A 25,652-nucleotide genomic window follows, 5' to 3' on the forward strand; every position below is an offset into this window, starting at 1 on the left:
TGGCTTCTTATTTGTCTTTTCTTTCTCATGAATTCAGCTTTTATTTGCAGGTAAACTGCACATAGGAATTTTTACCCCATGTAATGTAAATTATGTATGAATTTCAAGTACCTTCTTTAGTGTCTTATGACTGGTCATAGAACAGGAACTTTCCTTTGAAAGCCTTGAAACAGGTAACAGTATCCGTCTTTCTATTAACCTTTTGAGGTACATCTTTTAACAAAAATGTAAACCCAAATAGCATTAACTAGAACAACTTGCTTATGGTTCAACAACCAAAATAAAGGAGTGAGATCTAAAAAATCATTCAGGCTAGCTAGAGAAAATATCTCTTTTAGAAATGTATGCAGTTTTAAAATTCATGGTGAAGGGTTAGTGTAAATGAAACAGTTTAGACTAGCTAATCTTTTTAAACCCTTGTGCTGGGTTAATATCAGATAAGTTACTGCACCTATCAAAGGTACCTAAACAAAGAATCAAACGATTTCTACCTATTTCTAGTCAACAGAGAACAAGAGAGGTATTGTCAAAGGTTGATTTTACTAGAGGTGAAATCAGAAGTGCCTAAAATTAGCCTGGATTAATCTATGATTTGCTATTTAAAAGCTTAGAATTTTTAAAATTATATAATTTTTAAATAATATTTTGTTCTTCTTCTTTTGGGAATGCTGGCTGCTTTTACTCTCACTGAAACATATATGTGTAGGGTTTAAATTTTTTTGAATATCAAGGTCCACTCACAAATACACATCTGAAAGTGAAGCATTAAGTGCTTGGGTTTGAAAGAGTTACCTGTATAGCATTTGTAATGTATTGCATTTTTCTTTGACTGTTGGAACCGTTTTGCCTTTTATTAATATCTTACCTAATAGTCTTAGTGAATTATTGGTCACACTAAATAATTTTTCAAGCTGATGTATTTTCTGTATTCAGTTGAAATACATCTATGCTTTTATTTCCAGACCCCTTTTATTCATTAGCTGGATTTGAAATATTTCAGTTTATGTCTTACATAACATCAATACAGTATATTATATATTAATACAGTATATATATAATAACATTAAACAGTAATACAGTTTATGTCTTACATAGTTTTCTATGTGTTTGTAATGTACATAGCAGTACTTTTATAATCTGGTTTATCTGTTTGGGGATAGATTTAAAGGTATGTATAAGACAGGCAGAGATATAAAATCTCATAATATTTCTTTTCAACGTGTTCAGAAACTATCACAGACAGAAAAAAAAAAAAAAAATCTGTCTAAATTTCAGGAAAGTTCTTAACACAGTTTGTGTCCAAATCCTGAAATCCAGGTTCTGTGTTTATTCTGAATCCTTTCACAGGCATTTCAGTTGTACACTGTGAGGCATTTCAGATTGTGCAGTGTAGACTTTTCCTAAAGAGGTGAATGAAAATTCTCCTTTCAAGAAACTATTGAACTATGAGCTGGCATAAATCTCATTCATTCATCCATTCCTGATCATCATGAAATATGACAGATCCACTAGTGTGAAGGGGAGTATGGGTAAAATATAGCATACACTGCTGTGTGGGGGCTTATGAAACAATCCCAAAGAAGTTACATTTTCCATGTAAGAGTTCAGGGAGATGAGGGAAAAGACAAGCGTAACTACCTAAACATTCTACTTTCTTGGCATTTGAACAAAGTAAACTCACCTGTGAGTGTTGCTCTTGAAACTTCAACACTACTTCTCTTTCTGATTTTGAAAGTAGGGAAAAAAATTGTTTAATTCTATGTGTTTAGGTTCAGTTCCTAAATTTAATCAGATAAATTGCTATCTCGCATAATGGGAAAGAGATCATAACAATATTTTTGTTGTATCATGAATATTCCAACTAGAAAAAACTAGAAATAATTATTATCAAATAATTTAATACTAATTAGGATATTAATTAACCATCAATGATTAATGAGAAATTATTATAAAACACTAAAAATAAAAATGTTGAAAAGTAGAAATATTATGTATGCATCATGTCTCTAACATGCTTTATTAAATCGTTGAAAACAAAGACCAGAAGACAGGCAGCTACAGATAATCAGTATATTTTTACAGACTAAAAAAAATTATTATTATTAATAATAATGATAATAAAAATCACAAAGGAATGTTTAGCTTTCACAAAGAAAAATTACATTTCATCTAGTGATTTCTTGCTTGGTTATATGTTTGGCTATGAGAATGTAAGCAAGGTAACAGATTTTTGGAAGAGCTTTTACAAAAGAAGTAAGATTTGTAGCCCAAGTAACCAGGGGATTTTTGTACAGAAAGAAGAGAATAGTTCTCATTAATTCACCAGGGATATATGTGGAATAAAGTTTCTACAAGAACTGATTGTTCACAGAAACGGTGTCTGTCTGGCTGTCTACCTACCCTTATCTGCTGGACATTAGTAGGTGCAGTGGGCTAGTCTACTCCCTTAGCGCTGTTCACTAGACATTACTCAGTGCAATGGGCTGGTATGTTCTGATATGTCATGTCAGCTCTTGAGAGATGTTACCGCTTCCTTATGGGCATACAAAGGGTGGAATGGTGGTATATCAGGAATTGTTACTTGTAAATATTTAAACCAGTTTGCTCAAGGTACCAGTCTAGTGATGAATAAATGAAAGAGGGAAGTTAGATCAAATGCAGGTTTTCAGGATTTCACTTTTATTTCACACTTTTATTTCATAGTTTGCATGTTTGAAACAGTGACATATTTTTTAAAAGAGTGATAATATTAGAGCTTGGATAAGTTAATCCATACAGATATTTAACATCTAACATTCTTTTCAAAATTTCCACAAAACATTGATAGTTTTTTTGTCTCAAGTAAACAATCAGATTTTTCATTCTAATTCAAAAAGTTTATTCCATAAATCTTTTATCCAGGCCAAAGCATGGCATATATCTCACCACTAAGCAAAATATTTAACACAGAAAAGCATTAATTTATATTTTACAGACCTGCAAACATAAGGGACGATTACATTTTCAGATGGATTTCTGAATTCAGCTAAGCAAAGAGCTTCATTTTATAATACGGATTATAAATTGTGCTGGCAATTAATCTGTAATGTGACTAATCCTTTTTATTATCTTAATAAAAAATAAAATATGTTTCACATTCTCAGTGAAAAAGCATTTCAGGAGTTTTTAGCACAGGGACTCAGCATACTCATGTGCATTCTCCTACGGTTATCTACAAGTTAATACCTTGATCTTGCAGTAAATGTCAGACAGGCAGAACATGGCTTTTAATCCCTCAGTACAACTGAAAACTTGTATCTATGAGGGCTTATTTTAAAGGCAAGTGCTTTATTTCACTGCCTTTACCACTGAGGAAATGAGAAAAAACAAACAAACAAACCCAAACCCCACAGCCATGAAATCTTGACTGATACAGGCAATCATAATTTTTCATTAGGCAGAAAAACCTGTCAAGAAAAGGAAGTGAGCTTTCTGAGTATTTTAACGAGGAGTTAAGTTATATAAGTAGGCAAAAAGTAGTCCTGTCCTTCTGGCACATTCTTCATGACCCTGTAACTGCACAACCAAAAACTTTGCAAAACGAATGAATGCAAGTGTTGGGCTAGTATTTATTATTGAGTTGGCTTATAATTGGTTTTTTTATAAGTTACCTGTGTTCATCTGTGTTGGTACACTACATGTTTTCACAGTTAGCTAGCTGAATTAAAGTTAACCAAATAATAATATAAACCAAAATGTTGATATAATTATTGTTTTAAAACGGTAAATAGGCATGTATTGTTGTGATTGTTGTGATTGTGAGTGGAAGTGAGCAGGCACTGGCTTTGCTAGCTACTAGACGTACCTCTTTGAAAAGCTCTATGGTAAAGCCGTGGAAACCTTAAGGTTGAGTATGGATGGTATTTCTATAAACATGCTAATTTCCAGGAAAACCCATGCAGAGCTTTTCTCAGACTAATCAAACCTTTTTCTATCTGAAAACTGCAACACATTAAAATAATTTTTAATATTTTGGTTTATATTTATATTTGAATTGCTTAATAAGTAACTTAATATCTTTCTTTGCTTAAAAACTGTCTCTGCTGGGAGGATGCTTAAATAATGCTTTACATACTATTTTTCTACCACACAAGAAGAATACCATACAAGTAATTATTTACCAAGGACCAAAATATTTTTTTCTGGGTAAAAAAGTTTGTGGGTGTTTTTCATTTATTTAATAATGAGAAAATTTGGATGCACATGCTTCAACAGGCAGGTCTATTTTGAGATCATTTGATGAACCAAGTATTGTGAGAAAATTGTGGTGGTTTTTTTCACTCCATATATATTTTTGCTGCTTTGTTGGTCTGTAGCGAATAGTTAATATGTTGTGCTCTCATTATTTGGCCATAAAGCTTCAAATCATCAAAACAATGGCATGAGAAAGTGTACAGGTGTATTTCTATTGTCAGGATGTTGTGCTGTTAGGTTTAAGTACTGTCATACTAACTATTTCCTAGTAGATAAATCGACAAGTCTATTTGTAGTTTGATTCCATTTTGCGTTCAATGTATTACTCAAGAACACTTACCTCAGAACATTTGCCCTAACATTGATGTTGCCTGGACACTTACACCATGAAAAACTGGTATAAGTTATTAATTTATCAGATGAATTACAGCTAATTTTTATGCATTTGTCTAAGCTGAAACTTTTTTTAATACTCTGCCACTACTATCTGCAAATATTTCAGCAAGTATAGGTGTAATTTGACACAATTGACTTGCATATTTTATACACTTGCAGTAAATGTGTCATCTGAAGCTTTAAATCTTTTCAGATACCATCATTTCTTCTGCTGCTGCCCATAATATTTGTAAATGTAATTAACTTTGTTCACAGGCGAAACTTGAAATGTTTTGAATAAATATTGGTAGCTGCTGATAACACAATATTTCTCCAGCTAGCTGAAGCTTGTACCTTTTTTCCATTCAACATTATGCAAAATACAAGAAATAGAAATGGATTGACTAAGGGCTTTTTTTTTTTCCTATTAAAAATACATTTTTCCCTCTATAGGAAACCTGTATTGTATTAATTTTCAGAGTAATTTTATAATTTGATGAATCCTTGCTATACTTAGCTGTTTTTTTCTAGAGCTTGGTTTCACATTCTGCCATGAATTTTTTAATCCATATTTTGGATATACCATCAAAATGAAAATTCTAGCTTTTAGAAGCTGATGGATCTTCCTGGACAGTGATAATACTCTGCTATTTCCAACTTTTAATGTATTTACAACACTTATCAGTAAGCCTAATTTCTAACATAGAAAAATAGATAAACCAGTGTGAGAGATGGTCAGACGTGACTGTTAGTAGGAAAGGGCTGTGAAATTTCATGGGGATTTTTTCTGCAAATCTTTTATATTCTGTTTACTCAGATGGAGAAATAAATATGCAGTAGAAGGCAAGATAGGCTTAGTGGGGAGCGAAACCACAATTTGTCCAATAAAACAGTTATAATTTGTATAGCATTTAACTTTTTTATAACTTCTCTGCCTCTTTTCAGTCTAACCTTGTACGGGTTTCCACTGAGTCTTAGTGTATTGATTTTCACTAATACAATGGAGCTGATACATAAACACAATTTCAGTTTGGTGAGCAGGCACACATAAAACTGGGAAGGTATGATAAAATAGAAGAAATAGGCTGAAACAGTGCCCTCGAGGCAATCACTTCAGTGTTCCTCAGAAAAGTCAAATTTTGAGGAAAACACTGATAATATTAACCATTATAAAGGGTTCAGAAATGAAGGGACTTACTTCTCATTTTAAAAAATCTTGACAAATTTAATATTTTCTCAGAAAAGTCAAATTTTGAGGAAAACACTGATAATATTAACCATTTTAAAGGGTTCAGAAATGAAGGGACTTACTTCGCATTTTAAAAAATCTTGACAATTTTAATATGCAGATAAGTAACAAGCTATTGATTCTCCTTGGCTGGAGACCTAGGCAAAATTCTCTTCAGTGAAAGTCTTGGCCAATTGATTTTAAATATATATGCAAGTTTCAGCTAAGATTCTACTTCCTTTCTTATTCCATCTATAGGATCTTCTACCCCTCTGTTCTCTTAGGTTTTTCCTTATTATTTTTTCCTTTAGTTCCTACTAGTTTATTTTAGTTTCAAACCCTAATCAGCTTAGCAATATTAAGATTGGCATGCTTTGTTCTGTATTGTGTAACATGTTGGGCCAAAAGAAAGAAAAAATGTATTCCAGTCAAAGCATGACCACCTTCATGATATGGAAAAGAACAACCTCTCCTTCTTGATGAAGAGGCAGAAGCATTCAGCTGTCCACAGATAAGTAGGTCTAAAATGCCCTGTGGGCATTATGTCTGCTGGGCCCCAGCAGGTCCTGCAACCTGTCCGTCAGCTTTGCAGGTGCCCCCAGGTTGCTGGAGCACTTCCAGTGGTGTGGCATCATGCCAGCTGGTGGGTAGCTGAGGCACATCTAGATATATGTTGTCTGGTGGATATTAGGCACCTATTTAATCTGTAGCCATCTACATGGTAACACATAAATTTGCATAATCTGAAAGGTGAATCCCAGCCTGAAAGTCCTAACTCAACAGATAGAAGTCAAAAGCTATTTTATTTCCTTTTTTACCTGCATTCCTAACATGAGGATACATCCATGGGTTTTTCAGCTGCTTGCAGAAAGATGAGGGGTCCTCCAGCACACATCCTTCCCTAGAATCTCTTCTTTCCAAGAAAATAAGTGTACTTATGTTATAAAAGTATCAGAGTTTGGATAACGATTAAAGAAGGCAAATACTGCACGTCTTGGTTAACATCAGGGATAGGGAGTTAGCTAGCAAAAATAACATCTTAAAGAGTCTATTCAGACATATACAGGTGTTGTTTGACGATAAAAATAGAAGTTAATATATATGAACAATGTCGTACCTTATGAAAAATTTCTAAATACTTGATTTTAGGTGACTGCATTATTCATAGGAAACAAATATTGTCCCTAGTGAAACCCAGTCACGCTGAAGATTTTAGGGCTATGTGATGAAATTTCACAGGTGGGGAAAAAAGGAGGGAAAAGTTATCTAAAAATACAAAAAATCATTTGTAAAATAAAGTATTTTTCACTGTTCAGCATAAATGGATTAGCAGCAGTGTTAATAAGTGTCATAAGTACCTCATAAACTCCATGAGACATATTTATATAGGTGTACATGCATGTTCTTATTTTTGTAGTTAAAATGAGAAGAAAGAGCAAAGAAAAGCCATAAAGTGTCTGAGGCCCTCATATTATGATGAATTTGAGGAGAAGAACAAAGTGGTCTGCTGAGGACACTTGTCTTTCTGTTTTTGTGCAGAACCATAAATTTTACACATGGAAGAGAAAGTAGATCTTAACAAATCTCAAAAGAATATGTAGGAGAAAAGAAGCACATATCCAAGTCATCTCATTGCAATTTACCACTGCAGAAATCATTTTGCTCTTAATTGGCTTCCACAGCAAGTAGCTTTACTTGCTACAATGGTCAACCGACTGCAGAGCCACAACCAAGGAGCATCTTTGCCAGCTTCAAATGACTGCAGACAAAATATAGTGATAGGGGGTTATCTGGTGCCCTGTCTCAACAACAGGAATACCGTATGTTTAAATAATGTTTTCTTTCTAATTTCTCAGGGAAAGAGGCTCTATAATGATGACAAAGTTTTTGGTTGTTGGTTGGTTTTTTTTTTGTGTGTGTGGTTTTTTTTTTACTTTTTCTTTTCCAAAACACCAACACAATACCAAATACATTTCATTAAAATCAGAAAGGATGCTTCATTAAACAACACCCTCAGTGTTGACATGATGAACACGTTGATTTTTCAAAGCTATTTGTGAAGGCTTTGCTAAAACATTTTCTTTAATATCAGGAAACAAGAAGATTTGTGCACCATTTCGAAATGTAAGGGTTAAAAGTTCCACCTGGCACTTCCAAGAATAAAGAGAGGGCTAATAGATAAGCTCAAACTGTGTTTCTTCATCTAGTTTTGTTATGTATAATTTCTTCTCTTTGATATATTAGATAGGTGACACTATATTAGGAGAAAGTATATTTTTGTGGCTTCAGGTACAAATGTCATCTGATATTTAGTGACAAGTTACATTCACATCATTTACCCTGTGTAATTAGACAGTTGTGCTAGATGTGTTAGTGGGGTTTTGCTGTCGACAATGAGGAGTATACCTCTCTGTTGTCAAGTAACAAATGCTAAATTCCACTGTCAATCAGACCATACCTAATATTTACTGCATGTACATAACAGGCAAAAGTGTAATGTTCCACTGCACAGTACACGGGGGTATATACGCAAATAAGTTTTCAGGTATGAGAAACATCAGAACTGGGAACATCTGAATTTAGTATGCTTTCTGATACCTGATATACTTAAAATGCTAGATCAAAAGCCACTGAAGTTAATAGCAGTCTTTCCAATGTTTACAGTAGGTATATTATCAGGTCTACTATACGTATGTACAGATTTTATGTATATTATGTACAGAACTTAACTGATACCTAAACCAAACATATCTTTATATTTCTTGAACTGTTACAGAATACATTGCACTCAGTCTGAAGACTCCCATCACTTCAATGGAAAATGAATGAGGTCCTTAAATCGTTAGATAGAATGTTATAACACCAGAGAAAAAAATAGTGACTAGCAAGACTGTAAATGTATTTTGTGTGTGCAAAGTATACTAAATACTACAGAAGTAGATGCTCAGACTAATAATATTGTTGGCCAATAAATTAACTTTTGAATCACTTGGGCAGTATGAAGAGGATGCTTTTTGTATGTTTTCCATGTGTTTTATCTACAATTTACACCAGTCGCATCAAAGTGGTGTTAAATGCATGCGTACTTTCTGTCACATAACTGTGAATTTTAAAGATGGTCATTATTTACATATTACATACTTTTAATTTTATAGTGCTTACTAATGACTGAATTATTCTGTTGACAAGATTTTATTTCATTTATATTGTGATAACTGTCCTAAGCAAGTACCTTTTTATTAATTTAAATTTCATTAGCATATGCATTCTAAAATGATTGTCATATACAACTATGCACTTTTCTTGTAAAACCCTAGCCCATGGATAAATATAGATAAATCAATGTACAAATAAACAGTTTTTTGGGAGATACCAGGAAAAACCAAAACAAAGCGAACAAACAACAACACCCCCATAGAAATTATCAGACACTTAGAGAAATTTTGAGGCTATTTTTGAAATTTTCAAAGGATAAATAAATTAGAATTTACAGTATCTATATCCTATTAGTTTTATACTATAACATTCACTTCCTTATTCTAAGCATCTGTATTATATGTTACAATAAACTTCTCTTGGGTAAGATGACGTGTTACATGTAACTTGCCACTAAATGGAATTGCAGATCACTCTTAATGGAAAGAAAAATCAAATATAAAAGCATTGCCATTTCTGAAATTTAGAAGGACAGAGAAATTAATTTATAAATGTAGAATAACCATGAGGAAAAATAACAATATGGACCACCATTTAGAATGCGATTACACTTCACCGTGAACCAGGACTTTGCTAAAATTGGGGAAAGATGAGGTGTAAAATAAATTTTTAAAAACATATTATGCATCCCAAATTAAAGCAGTTGACCGTGAGTGTTATCTGGAAGGAAAAGTAAGACCACAGTCAGTAGCGTGGCATATGTCATTGGAATAAGATGGATTACATGGTAGCTGGCTGATATGTATACAACATAATTCTACAAATACTGAAGCTATTAGCTTGTAGTGGTATAGAAGCAAAATTCTATTTAAATAATCACGTTTTCATCCTTTTCTTTGCATTTATCACAGGAAATATATTTGAAAAAATAAACAAAATAGTTTTCAGACATAATGTATTTTAAATTAGAAATGTCTTATAAATATGAAACGTTTGAAAATTACCAAAAAGGTACCCTGCTTTTATAACAAGCTTTCCTCTCATGTTTCTTTTCTTATTAGTGGAATCTCTGGCTATCAATGTTTGTCACTAGGTTTCCAAGATATTTCTGAAATACATTCTTCCTTATGAACACTGTGGTTACACAACTATGTGGTTACCTAACTTGTTATGGTTACCTAACAGTAACTTAATGGTTACTTCAATATTCAGCATACAATTTTCTAGATGTACTGCTGGTATGGGCAGTTGAGTTTCCACATAATTAAATTTAATGTGCATTGATCTGAGGGTATAAAACATCATTTTGGTTTGTGGGTTTTTTAAAAAACAAATATACAAAGTGCTTATTTGAATAGCTGATTTACATGCACAGAATAGTTGTATGCAGAAATAGGAGACACTAGTTGGCAATATTCTCTGTAATATATCTAGGGATATAGGGAGCATATCTAACCTTCATTATACATTGGAGTTTTTCTGGTACTGATGTAATGCTGTGTACCCAGCAAAGCATCTCTCTACCCAGAAGTTTGTTGTCTAGACTTTAGAAGTGGTTGATATGGATGAAGTTAGCATCCAAACTGTTAATGTAAACATGAAGTTCTGTCTCTGAAATTTGGTCTTTGACTCATACCAGCACATTTAATACCCTTGTCCATTCATGGGAGCCTTTCTTGGATTAGAACATTAAATGAATACAATTCACTCATTACAAAATATGTTACAAAATATGTCTAACATGCATACTGTATCTACTTTTTTTGTTTGCTTGTGTGGCAGTTTTACCTCAGAAATGGGGAACCTGAACTTACTGCTCATTTCAGGTTACTGGAATTCGTGTTTGTACCTTATAGTATAGGCAGGAAAGTTATCCCTTTATACATGAATCACTGCCTACAAGACTGAAAAACTGATAAAGTCACATGGAGATTAATCAAAAAGAAACATGACTCTGGAGCATGCAAGTCTGTGGGGGGAAAAACAACCCCACGTTTCTAGTTACTACTCCCAGAATCTGCAGTCTCTTTACCCATGGTGTATTAGTCACTAGATTAAATAGCAACGCAGAGAGGAGGAAATAGCAATGAAGTCTGCTGCTTGCTAAGCATCATCGTTTATGTGTTTTGATGTAAATGACACATGTAGTTTTCTGATTACAGTTTTTGTTTCACAGTTAACAAATAAGACAGCCCTTGTGAGTCAATCTAGAACTCAATAGCCTAGGTGCAGTATTGACACCTATTGATTTACTAGTCTAAATAAATAGGACACATAGTGAAAAGCAAGCACTTTTTAGACTAGTTAGCTACTGGAATGACAACTTTCTGGATCACTTACTTGGACCTATGCACCTAAATTTATTAATTTCCAATATAGGTATCCAAAATATTAGTTTTGGTATCAGTTAGGTTCAGTTCACCTTTGTGTCTTACAGCTCTAAATGCAGCCATAAGACCTGATTCGTAGTACATTATGCATAGTTTCTTAAGATTCATAGACATTCTTTGGTTTTCTCTGGAGCATAATACCAACAGTGAAAGTTTCAAAGCCTCCTGCTAGATTTGAGCACAACTGAAAAAGTTTGGAACTGTATTCATCCATAGAAATGGACATCCATAGACAATTGGTTCTATGGCTCTATTTTTCCCATATAATAAGGCATTATAATACATGTGTTGTAAAATAAAATCATTCCACATTATGCAAAATGTAATTAATGAAAAGTATTTACCTTTTTGCTCCAAAGAAAAGTTAGCATTTTAATTATTTGGTGTTATAAGTGGTTTTGTGGAAAGAGAAAGCACTCATTTTTTAAAGATATACAAGTTCCCTGTAATCAGAGTGGTTTGTTAGTCTGATCCTACAAATATCCTAAATATATTTCTCACTGATCTCACTGGGAGAGCCACACTCAGAACAAAGGGAGAACAGACCCTTATTATTTACCAGGTCCTTCATTTGTCTAAAGAAGTTTTATCAAAACGTGGGTTCTGTTCTATATCTAGCTGTGTATAGCTAAATGTTATTTGTTTACACATCTTTCTATAGTTGGAGATTTTTCTTTTAGTTCTTTCCTAAATTCATATCCAAAAGTTGCTTGTCAGTACATGGTTTTAGTATAACCTGCATTATCACAAGAGATTTTTTCCTGATATAGTGGAAGTGATGTCTCACACCGTCCTCTTAACTCCTTCATCTTTTCTCTGTTTGTTTCTATTTCTCAATTTCACCATTTATTTTGCTTCTTATCTATTGTTTTTTCTTATTTGTGATGTGGAGATACTCTTTTTGTTGTCTTGACATATTGAAAAGTCCATTTTAGCTATGTAATGCTTTCTTATTTCTTATTTCTAATTGCACTTGCGATTTTTATTTTTTTGTCTACAGGGCACATTTAATTACATTAATTTTAAAATATAAGTATATCAATGTGTTTACACACTTATGTACCTGTAGATATATAAAAGCCTTGGACACATACTTGATAGTTGTTGAAAGATCCCTGGTTATTTAACAACATTTGCTTGAAATTGACTTAGTAGGTTCTAGAAAAGTTTTATACCTAAGTTTCTCAGTTCTATTCAGTTTTCCTTGAAAGTTTATGTAACTTACAGTATATTGCCATTGACAGAAAAAGACTTAACGGGGAGCTTTACTTTTGCCTTGAAGTTAGTACCTTGGTGTGGCAATTGAAACTCCCAGACATCATCCAGGTTTCCTGACACCCAAGCATCCCACACAAATGAGTAAAGTATGCCATACACTCACCCACATTTCTATTTGGACTTCCCACACAGGAACATGGGATTCATGTTTGACTGTGTTGGCTATACAAGTTAAATATGTATTGCAGATATATTAATGCTGATGTATTCAGTTTGCTTTTTTATAAATTATGTTTGTATTTTTTAAAAATTTTTCTCCACAGAATGATATATTTATATTTTTCATTCTACAGCTTTCCAGAATGCATCACGTCTCTTCTCATCATAAGTAAAAAGTAATGTCTTTTTTTAAACTTGGTTACCTAAGAGTAGGTACCATCAAACCATATTTAAGTATTCAGGGAAATGGCCTGATTTTATGAGATGGTAATACTAACGGACACTGTAAATGCATCTAGGACAGTAATGACAGGGGGGGTTTATGTATTCTTTTGTTGTTGTGACATAGAATTATTTCTATATTAAATGTATTTATACTATTTTAAGATCAAACCCAGCATTCTGAAAATAGCAAATGCTTTTCCTGTTAAATCTGAAAGTAAAGAAATTTCAGAAAGGCAAAACGTCTGTTTGAAAGCTAAGTTTATCTGCCTTCTTCCTTTCTCTTTCAACCTCTCTTTCCTTCTTTCACCATTTACAAGCTATTAAGTTTTTCATTGTGCAGCTTCTGCATCTCCTGTCTGATCATTTGCCTTTTCTGGTCTTAGTTCAGCACTTTCAAAAGCAGGGCCAGCTAAGCAGCTTGTATGTGTACCAGTTCTGTTTCACAACAGAACAAAGCTACTCAAAACCCATTTTTGCAGGTAACTTAGCAGAAAGTGTTGACAGATCTTTAGGCAGCCCTTGAATCCAAAAAGTACCAATAGCACTGTTATTCTTTTCATGAAGTAGAAGTATGATGGATCACAGGTTTTTAAAATGTTCCCAGAGAAGCACTGTCTCAATGCAGCAACCTGTGATCGCTTAACATGCTCACAGCACATTGTTCTGTAAGTCAATGCTTAAGAGAAAGGAAAGACTTCTGTTATGTTTTTGTTGTTTTATGTACATATTTTCCCTGGAAATATTGGTTTAGTTTTTGAAACATTCCAAAAAAACAGCCTGTCAAACAGACAGACTGCACACTCATATACATATACCCACAGAAATACCTACCTTAGATAGGTTTCATAATATTCTGTGCTCCAAGGTGTACAAATGAAATATTACACAATCTTACTTTCCCTTCCCCCACTCCCCCCCAAACCTGTGACAGCAGTTCAAGGAAATTTTGATTTCATACTCATCAGAAATGACAGACAGCCGAACAGGTTAGCTTCTGCTGATTCTTCAGAGCTCCATACCAGGGGTACCATCAGTCTGAATGAACCTATACTCACTAGAGTATAGAATTCTGATGAAAACATAACACCAGCAACTTGTATGACACAACACTGGTCTGCTTAGTCTTACTAATTTACAAAATAGACAGACATCATGAGGCGCATATAGATCTTCTAAGCCAGAACAATTTTATGAATATGTAACATGACTTATTTCACACCAACAAAGAACTTCACCCTTTCACTTACGCATTGTATCTCTAGTGAGGTGATTCTATTAGACCAGAAAGTCTAGTATAGCATCAGGAATTCATAGCATGCAGAACATTACAGTTTGACAATGTCACATGTTTTATTCCTATAGAATACAGTCATACCTGGTGAAAATCTCTATAGTGCTTAAAACATTTTACTAGTTTTCCTTAATTAACAAAATTTATAATATCACCAGCATTTTGAAGCATAAAAAATTACTTTTTCAAATAGTCACAAATGGTAAACACTTCAATGAGCATAAATCACGTCAAATTCCATGTGGGCCTGTCTCTCTCTGCTGACTGTAGAGGGAACTTACTAAATTTACAGAAGACATTTGCAGATAAGATGAAGTCTTCACTGTAATGACTCAATTAGGTAAAATAAACTTTAGAAATTCATCACTGTCTACCTGTTATGAAGGCAATTCTGCATTATAAAGTCTGGTTTATCAGCTAATAGATACACAAAAACTGGTCCTCTGAAATTACATTTAGCAGCTAACACTTTGACTTTGCATTGAAATGGATTTGAAGTAGTCACATGGTTTACTTTGAGTTCACAGCTGTCAGGACAGTAGCTTCCAGCTGAGGAGTGTAGTGGCATCTTCTTAAGCTGTTCCAGCTTCAATTGCTAAGCCTATATTATTACTCTCCCCATCAGATGCCTCCTGCTGTATTTATTATGAAGAGTGCCAGCCAAAAAATCATGCAAAATAGCTAAATACTTTCTGACTATATCTTTTTCTCAAGGTACATGCAGCTTTTCCAAATTGTGCTGTCCCAGGAAATTTTTACTCATAAACTTGAACACTCTTTGGTCTAGTTTTGTATTTTTTCAGAAGTTTCCGAGGATATGACTTAAAAAGCTGTTTCTTTTTAAAGAAGCCTGAGATTAATGAAAATTAACTTTCCTTGCCTATGCTAAGTAAAGATAGCAGAGGAACAAGAAGTCATGCATGGCTGACACTGGAGTACAGATCTATTTTATGCATAATACATTGATGACATTTTTCAGAAGCTGTTCATTCTGTTACTCTATAGTTCTGCTGAGGCCCATGGGTCTTTGTATCCTCCTGCATATGTTCTACTTATGTTAGCAAGTATCACCCAGGTGAAGTTTTACCTTATGCAGCCAGGTGCTACAATATTGTGTAATTTTTCACGATTTCCAGAGTGTTTTTTCTTTTCTTTCCCTAGCCTTGAATGGACTTCTGCATCCTACCATACAAATGTGACATAAAATCCCGACTAATAATGAGAAATTCAGATGGGTAAATTAAATATTCTCATTGTCATTTTCATGTGACATGTAATTGCACTTTTGGAACTAAGGAGGCTGCTATAGATACACATATGCATATAGGTAGGTACGTAGACAGACAGACACTCTGTTCATGTGTTTGTGTGTACATGCAAACAAAAAACAGAAAAAAGGGAGTAGTTTAATGTTTAACAATAGAGCAAGAGATTTTCAGAAGTTTTAACACTTCAGAAGCTTTAGATTTCAGGAGAAAAGGTATGCTTTAGTAGTTTAATTTTCAGCAGTTACAATGAAAATACCGTTCTTAAAAATATGTGTCTTCATACACTTTTGTGTGCAGTTATTTTCTGTCTGGCTTCTGGAGAGTTTGGGATTTAGAGCTGACCTTTCAGCAAGGCTCTGTGGCAGCCTGGGTAGGCATGTAAAGTAGCAATGCTCACAATAAGGAAGAACATAACTTGCTTGTTTGATTCATAATAAACAAGATATGAAGAAAAATAATACATAGCCATGAAGAGTGATGATTTCTATGAGTAGAAATACACATTTCCTTATATATAGTATACAGAAACTAGTAAAAGGAAGCATCTAAGTGGTCACAACACTTCTACAGCTAAGTTTACATTTGAAACAACTTGTATCAGCACAATAATTGCTTGGGTGTGGTTTTTTTTAACTTCAAAGAGTATTTATCTGTAAAAACTCATAGAGCATTTGACTATAGGCAATTTATGGAAATGGAAATCTTAGGAACGTAACAGCAAAACTGTGGTGAATTGCTGTAAGTGACACAGCAACAGACTTATACCTATCAGGTAGACAACAGATGCACCACAACTCTAATATCCAGCTGCCAGAAGTATAATGTTTCTAGTGATTGTACTGAAGTTGGTATACAACAGAAAACTGTATCTGGTGGTTTTAATGATGTGCAAAACAGGTGCAAAATACATGTGTAATGCTGTTTAGGTGGTAGCCGCTAGATGCAGTAACAGATAATACCCTTTCTGACACCTTCCTTCCTCATAAATCAGTTATTGTCCCAAGACTGGAAAAAAAAGAAGGTCTGTGAAAAAGAGGCAAGAGTTGGAGTCCAGAGTTACTGAGAATTGTTGTGGTTTAATCCCAGCTGGCAACTAAGTACCACGTAGCCACTTGCTCACCCCCCTGCCCACCACAGCGGGTTGGGGGGAGAATTGGGAAAGAATGTAAAACTCAAGGGTTCATATAAGAACAATTTAAGAATTGAAATTAGATAAAAATGGAAAAACAATAATAATAATAATAATAGTAATAGAAGTTATAATGAAAAGGAGGGAGAATGGGGGAGGAATGAATGCCAAAGGGAAGGGGGAAAAACCCTAAGTGATACACAATACAGTTGTTTACCACCCACTGATGCTCAGCCAGTCCCAGAAAAACAATTGGCCTGCCCCTGCCAACCACCCCACCCCCCTCTCATTCCCAGTTTATATACTCCGCTAGACATTCTATGATATGGAATATCCCTTTGGCTAGTTCAGGTTGGCTGTCCTGGCTGTGTCTCCTCCCAATTTCTTGTGCCTCTCCAACCTTCTCCGTGATAGGGCCTAAGAAACTGAAAAGTTCTTGACTGAGTATAAACATCACCCAGCAACAACTGAAACCATCTGTGTGTTATCAACATTGTTCTCATACTAAATCCAAAACACAGCACTGCACCAGCTACTAAGAAAATAAACTCTATCCCAGCTGAAACTAGGACAGTATATGCATTATTTCCTGCTTGTATACTGTGGGTGACAATTACTGCAAATGTGTGAGGAGTTTCAGAAAAGTTTCAGGAATTATTTTCTCTTTCCAGCATTTTCTTTGTGGATGCTGACTGAGTTCACTGGTTGTGGAGGGAATTAATACAATCTGCTAAGAGGCAACATGTGATTGACTTAATCGGTTGTAATTTAACATCTGAAAGTTAGACATCTAAAATCTGAGCCAGGCATTTTAGGATCCCTTTATAGTTAATGGAGAAAAATAGGCTCCTCTAGGGATATTCATCTGTTCTATCTTATGATGAGAATAATGACTCTCTAGAGGTGCCTGTTCCTTTCCATTAGCTATAAAGAGAACAACCACAGTGACAGTACTCCCTAGGATATGGTGGGCATATTTTACTTTAACCAGGCATTCTCCTTGGAGAGCAAAACTTGCTATCATTTTTTCTCAAGGCTCAGTATACTCAAGCTCATTTTCCAATCTGTTGAGACAACACCCACTAAATCAGTTTGTGTGAGTGAAACTGAGAACAAAGTTTCATTGTTTGAAAGCATCTCTGCAATGTAAGGACAACAGTTGTATTTCTAGCACTGGTCATAACTGGAACATACAAAAAATATCGTTTTGTTTTGAATAAAAGTTCAACCTCTATAAATATAAATGAGGGAAGTTCAAGAGATGGAAATTAGGACCTTATGTCTACTTAAGGCATAATGGTCTGGCAGCTTCTTACACTCTGAGACTTCACACAGTTGCCCAGTAATGGAGCATGAATATATTTACATGATTTGGCATTAACAAATGCAAACATATCCTGCCCATACTTTTAATTATGCCGTACTCTAGGTTTGTTTCAGAAGCTGTGTGTCTGTGCTATTATGACACTGTGTGCCAGCACACCTAACATGCCTTTCTTTTCAGGGAGGGTCCTGTAGAACTGTGCAATAGCGCAGGCAGGGTGATGCGCTGATGAACCTACCTGGCTGCAGGGTGTCTCACATCAATGCACAGGCCAGGCAAACCTGTAGCTGCCTGTAGCCAGTCATAGCTACAACCCTCAGCTACTGCTGAATTAAATTCAGCTGCTGCTCCTAAACATGAAATTGAATTCCTTAATTTGTTTCACTGTAGCCAAAGAATGAGTACGTAGCCATTCTTTAGACCTTATAGTTTAGTTTCAGATTTTCCCCAGCAGCTTCACTTTGTGCCTTGATAACACTGCAAAAGATGTTCCTTCTTGGCAGGACTGAGCAACCCAAACCTGTCCAAAAGCACTCAGCATCTTGTGTGGCTTTCACTGTCTTCTGAAATAGACACAATCTCTCCTCTTAATTCAGTAATTAGCCTGATGCTTAGAATTAAGAACTCAGGAAGACAAAAAAAAAGAACCCCAAACCCCAATATTTCATTCACTAGTTTGAGGGATTCAGACTCTTACAGCTCACCTGCAGGGAGAGTTTTCTGGACACAGGTCTACTAGCTTGTGAGTCCAAAGGGTATTGGGGCTGTGAGGCACACGCCAGGGGCCAGAAATGGCTTATAATGCAGCATACACCCTGCTTCCTGATGCCTTTCTTTCTGAGGACACCCAAATCTCTTTAAGGACTGGACTGTGCTGGTTGAATTGTTGTGGCAGCTCACAGCCAGCTCCCTGGGGCTCTTTATGCCCAGGGCTCCCTCCTTCTCACACAGTAGGAGAATCCAGGGCTAAAGTGACATTTTGTCAACTCAGCTGGCAACTTCAAGCTTTGTGATGGGAAAGAGTGTGGCTCCCTAGGCCCCAAAGGCTTTTGTAGCTGAAATACTAGGAATATTCAGGAAAAATCTAGGGTACTCAATGTCAAATTCTTCTCACGCATTGAATAAAAAGCTTGAACTTCACACACTGAACAAAAAAAGCTCAAACACTTAATGCAAGACATGGGTACAACTGCAGAGTGTAGCATCAAAATACAGATGTTTCTGCAGGTACTTTGTAGTTGCCTTATTTTTTAACAGTTTTCATGTAGATGGATTTTATAGCTTTCTGTTGTGTTTTAACCCCAGCTGGCAAATAAGTACCATGCAGCTGCTTGCTCATATGTCCCACCCCAGTGGGATGGGGAGGAGAATCAGAGAAAAGGCAAAACCTGTGAGATGAGAAAAGAACAGTTTAATAACTGAAATATTGTAATAATAATAATAATGCAGAGGATGATAATGAAAAAGGAGACAAGAAGAAGAAAGAAAGAAAGAAAACCCAAAAAGTGATCCACAATACAATTGCTCACCACCCACTGACTGACGTCCAGCCAGTCCCCAAAAGGCAATTGGCCCTTCCTGGCCAGCTCCCCCCAGTTTATATACTGAGCATGACTTTCTATGGTATGGAATATCTCTTTGGCTAGGTCAGGTCATCTCTCTTGCCTATGGTCCCTCTCAGCTTCTTGCGTATCTCCTTACTGGCAGAACATGGGAACCTGAAAACTCCTTGATTTAGAGTAAGCATAATTTAGCAACAACTAAAACATCAGTGTGTTATTGACATTATTCTCATACTAAATCCAAAACACAGCACTGCATCAGCTACTAAGAGGAAAATTAACTCTATACCAGCTGACACCAGGACACTTTCACATAAATGTTCTTCCCATTAAAACATGAAATGTACACTTTTGTAAAGGTGTATTGCAAAAGAATATGAGTATCTCACAATTTTAAATCTATCCCTCTAAGAAAGGATAATAATTAATATATATTCCAAAATTCTGATGGATAGTGCATGCTTCTTAAACATAGTGGTGTAATCAGGGTAGCTCCTTTGCCTAAAAAAATTATCTGAGTGTGTGTTTTGATTGTAGATCACTGTGTATTAAATTTTATTAAAGTGTAGGTCATTGAGGTCCTGCTAATCTATGTCTAGAGGAAGGATGATTGAACAAGAGGAAGGATGATTTAACAAGATCCATTAAGGTGAAATAAAATATGCATTCTAATCTAATATACAGCATAGAAATGATTAAACATGCTCTGCAAGATCAATGGTAAAACTAACTAAATTAAGAATTTCTTATTGCAATTTTATTTGCAAAAGCATACTGCTGGATGTGCTTGAATGATAAACTGGGGCCTTATTATCTGGACTTAACAATGCTGGAAAATCCTTTGAAATATTTTGTTTTACCAAGGTTATGAAACATAATTTCAATGGAATCAATTGTCTTTGCATTACAGAAAGACAAAATTTTACTGATGCAAGAGCCAAAAGTGACCTTCAGTGAAGAGATACACTGATCCAGTCAATCCTTTTGTCGTGCTGCCACTATTGGCAGCAGCATGTTGAGAGTGTGCTTTTATTCTGAATGTATTTGAATTAGTGAGGATCTGGATTGCTCCAATTCATTTAGAAGAAGCTTAGTTCCATTATTCTAGTTTATCACTCATGCAGCAGGGTCTGTAGATGTCTAATCTAGTAATTATCACACTATCTTCCTTGGCCTGTATTAAGAAAACCAAATCTGGTTTTCAAAAGGGGATGAAGCAAGAAACATTCTTTTTAATCTGCCCAGTCTGAATTTTCCATTCTGTAGGGCAAAGGGGAGGGGTGGGAAGGGGGATGGGAGACACAGAAGGAAAGGCAGGAAAAGGAAAAAAAAAGGAAAAAAACCCTTGTTTATTTTCTTCATGGAGTGATTGCTCAAGAGTTTTTGAACCTACATTGCACTATTAAACAGTTTATTTTATAGCATATAATAGCTTTTTAAGAGTAATTCAGTATTTCTACTATTGTGGCACTGAATAGTCACAAAACATTTTGCAGCTTTCTGGCACCTGTGTGAAGCTGTGACTTATGAATATGCTAATGAGACTGCAACCAGAACTGGCTTGGGTTCAACACTTGCACACAATTAGCGCTCAGGCTACCAGCACTGCTGGGAGGCTGACTACGGAAAGTAATATTTAGATTGATCAGTTCAACATAATGCACTTTCTTTACAACAAAGACTTTAAAAATAACAGCTTAAAGTTATCCTGTGACAACACAGGGAAACTTCTAATTTTAAGTCCTTTTTGCTAAAATCCTGGAGGACAGTTGTTCAGTTTAAATACTTGGCATTGTAAAAGTTGATCCTTGTACCACATTACGTATTTTAATGGCAGAAAAAAGAAGCATGTACTAATAATGACTGCTCTGCTTATTAATGTCTAGACTGCATCTCCTCTATAATATCTGTGTGCCTTTTAGCCTTGAATGCTAAAAAGCAGCTCCTTGAAGTTCATACAGAAATGTCTTCTACATAACATCTGGAATTTATGCCTTTAATATTAGAAGAAGCAGTACCTGTCTGCAAGCCATATATATGAACTAGGCATCAAGATTATGAGCAACTGTTCCCACTTACTGCACATTTCTATAATTAAAATATTAAAAATCTGGCCTCAGAATTATGAATGTCAATTAAAAAAGTCTAAGATGCAATCATTTATTGTTCCAATATATATTTAGACAATAAACCAAAAATTTTCAGAGATGAACACCACTAGATTCTACTTATATTATTAAATGAGAGGTGAAAATATTCTGTACCTGCTATTTTTAGTAACTGACTGATAATAGATACAGACATTTGAAATTAACTCAGTTTACACAGCTGGACAGACCCTAAAATTCAAGATATTCAGAAACTAATTAATATATATTTTTAAACTTTCGGAATAGCTTCAGATGAAAGGCCATATCTACTTTTAAGTGTATCACAAGTAATTATTTGTTTTATTTGATTTTGATAATACTACTATAGCTTAAAAATGAATGTGGCTTTACCTAGATAATGAGAACAGATATCAAAATAGCCTCTAGGTGCCATTCGCTTCTGGCAGGCAACTCATAAATAGAAAATACAGTCACAAAGAATTTCTAACAATTCTTATAGTTTTGAGTTCTGCATATCTCTTGCTCCCCAGCAAGCATTTTATCAGAACTGTATATGTCACACAGAGGGCACACATATAAGCTTTTTGTTTTACTGACAATGTAGCAGAAAGCAGAACTGCTGGACAGAACAATGTATTACTTGACATGGTGAAAAGCCATGTTAGTGCTTCCACTTTGGTATTTTTCTTCAAATTACACACAATTTCAATTTTCAGACTTACATTTCTTAGGCTCAAATCCCTTATGATACATGTTCTTTCTAAAACCTGACATGTTCTCTTCAGTTCTACTTATCATATTGCATGGCAGATGGTTTATTTCAGTGTGTACCAACAGAAAGAAAAAAAAAGTAACTTCTAACAAATCCTTTGAGACAGACATTAACTATGTGGATTTGCACATGGTTATTGTAAAATCTAAAATATTCATACTAGAGAAAAACAGTTTTGCACCTCTCCCATAAAAACTGTTTATTTATTCACTAGTCTGGCCTCCCCAGTTGTAAATCTGAAAATATGGAGTATGTCTAGAAGGGCAGCACATTTTGTTTATTTCTTTCAGAAGTTGCAAGTCAATGAGCCCTACCAGAAAACACCCTCCAAACCCCCTTTTTAAGTTGCTGCGTTCCCAGCTCAAATGGATCTGCACAACATAGCAGTTGCTTTGTGACAATGGAAGTAAATCTTAGTACTCGGGAACAGGAAAAGCATTTTCATTCCTGGTCAGTCCACCCTGAGAATGTGTTGTTTCAGTAGTCATCCTTATATGAAGTGTATGTACAACCCTGACATTTGCAGGTATTTAAATTGCAAGGATCTGAAATGCTGCGCCCTTGCTAATTGCTTTTTAAGCGTGACATGTAGCTTTAATAGCTTCCACTAATACATAATAACATGTGAAACATGAATTTTGGATTGTATTGGGAAAAATAAGTAGTCACAAAGAAGAATATCTTACTCTTTTTCAAAACTAACTAATTGTTTTTCCCAAAGGGGAAAAAACCCCTGAAAAACCCAACACAAAACTTCCCCATGTTTTCCATCAGTGTGATGACTGGTAATCTCAAGAATATTCCATCTTCTTTATCTCTGCATATGCAGGAGCAGAAGTATGTTTTTTAGGAACTATCTTTAGGAGGAGAACTGTTGTGGGTGTTTTTCCTTGAACTGAGAAGTCTGGTAGTTTGTTTTGTCAGATTGGTGTGTTTTTTCTCAGATCTCTGATGTCAGCAAAAGAATAAGGTTGAAAAAAGTTTAATATTTCATTTATAGTTAACAGTAGTAGTACACCCAATATAACTTAAACCCATGAGCAAGTAGTTAATGAAAAGAACCTCATACTAAGAGATGGGTATGATAGCTATGCCATAAAAATTGCTGTTTCAGGACTGACACCTGTACAGAAGGAGAAAGATGCCTTTCATGGTAGTTACATGGACTTCTACCTTTATGTTTTTTTCCCCGTGCTTTAATATTCATTATTGCAATGATGTGGAGAGCTCTAAGGTAACTTACACAACCACAAATGTAAGAATAAAGGATATGAATCAAAGACAGCCAGCAAGATGCCTTTCAGCTTCAAATATGTTCTTTACAAGAAGGATAACCTTGAGCTCAGCTAAAGATCTAAGTATTCATCCAGTTTAGCACTCTCAGATGTATTTCTTTTAGCTGTTGCTGGCTTTTGCTTTTTTTAACTTATAAACCCAGGTAAGATTTTTTCTCCCTTATATTATACCATCAACGAACAGATGCAAATAAATGGAAATGGGGCCTGAAAGGAGTATCCAGTTCTCATGGTAGATTCATGCATACTCCCAGGTGTGAAATATATGTAGTGAGGCTCAGTCCAGATAAGATTTCAAAGGCCATCACGAAAGCAAAGACTGTGGTTGAGAAAGCTAGAAAAATATTTTTTTTCCAGGTTGTCTCACAAACAAACAAGAAGAAAGGCTTTACTTCTATTTAGGTATAAGAAAAAGCCAAAACTGAGAAGGAATGGTAAACCTGTTTTCTATAGCCAAATGATGGGACACCTAAATATATCTTGGCTTCTAGAAAAAAGAAATTAATATCAACTTTTATATAACTTTATATATATTTAGGTTAAGTTTAAGGTCTAAAGACAGAGGTTATTGAAGCCTTTTTACTTATCTTTCAAATTCTAGCTTGTAAGAATGAAATCCTTCTGTCATCTTTCATTCCAGCACTATCATTTTCAAAACTGATTACAAATAAAACTCACAAATTAGGTAAGACTTTCTATCTCAGTAAATTTCAGTCTACATAGAAGATATTAACTTTATTATATGTGAAACTATTCACTCCAAGTTGTTTGGACTGTTAACATTGTTTCTTTGAAGTAGAAAAATGATCATGAAGTACATAAGGTTTCTTGGTAAACTAGTGCTGGGATTCTTCTTTGCCTCTGTTGAAAAAACAAAACAAAACAAAAGCTAACTTGCATAAAACTGGTTAGTAAGGTGTAAATTCTGCCTTGCCATTAGGTTGACACAGTCCCTGATTTGTGAAACTTGTACTGGTTGTGTATACTTGCACTTTTTCATTTTCTTCTCTTGTTCTATTACTTGTGCATTGTGCCAGAAGACATGAAGCTAGGCAGACCTGTGTTCACATGTGAATCTATCCCTGAAAACCTGGCTGCCGAAGAGTCCCAAAGGTTGTATGAAATTAAGGAAATACCTCAGCTTCCAACAGGCTGAACAGGTTGTTATAAGAGGAGCAAGTTCCCCCTCCGTGAAGCTCCCTGTTTGCCATTTTGCTGTAGGCATTGACTGTGCTTTACAGCATCTGATTAGAACACCTACAACAGAAACTTTAAAAATTACAGTTACATATATTTTAAAATATACATATATTAGAAAATTCATTTTTTTCTTTGGATTTGATCCAGTGCTCTTTCAAAGTTTTGAATTCTATGGTTCTGCAATCATTTTGATATTTCATAGAAAGTTCCCCTGGAAAGACTGAGGGCAAAATATGATGTCACGCACCTGGCTTTAAATACATGTACATCCAGAGATGGTTCTTACAATGAAGAGCTTCCAGTTTATTTAATGATGAGATAGAAACATTGTTTCCTATTTCTCATACTTTCTGTCAATGTTTTCAATAGTAATTGAATGTAAGGATTTTAATATTATACTGCCTAGATATTTAACATTCATTTTCATTATATAAAAGACTGGGATGCTTTTATCCAGAGCAACTCAGTCAAAAAAAGCTAGATTTCAAATGATCCTTAATCATTTTGATGTCACGTAACTTAGCTAGAAAAAGTGCTCAGCAATAAGAACTTTTGAAGAACTGGATAACATCTGAAGTCTACACTGAAGAATCGGTGGACACTAGAGTCTACAGTGAAGACAAAAGAGGAACCATTCAAAACGCCTGAAGACTGGC

This window comes from Falco peregrinus, chromosome 4, assembly GCF_023634155.1.
Source record: "Falco peregrinus isolate bFalPer1 chromosome 4, bFalPer1.pri, whole genome shotgun sequence".
Lineage (NCBI taxonomy): Eukaryota > Metazoa > Chordata > Aves > Falconiformes > Falconidae > Falco > Falco peregrinus.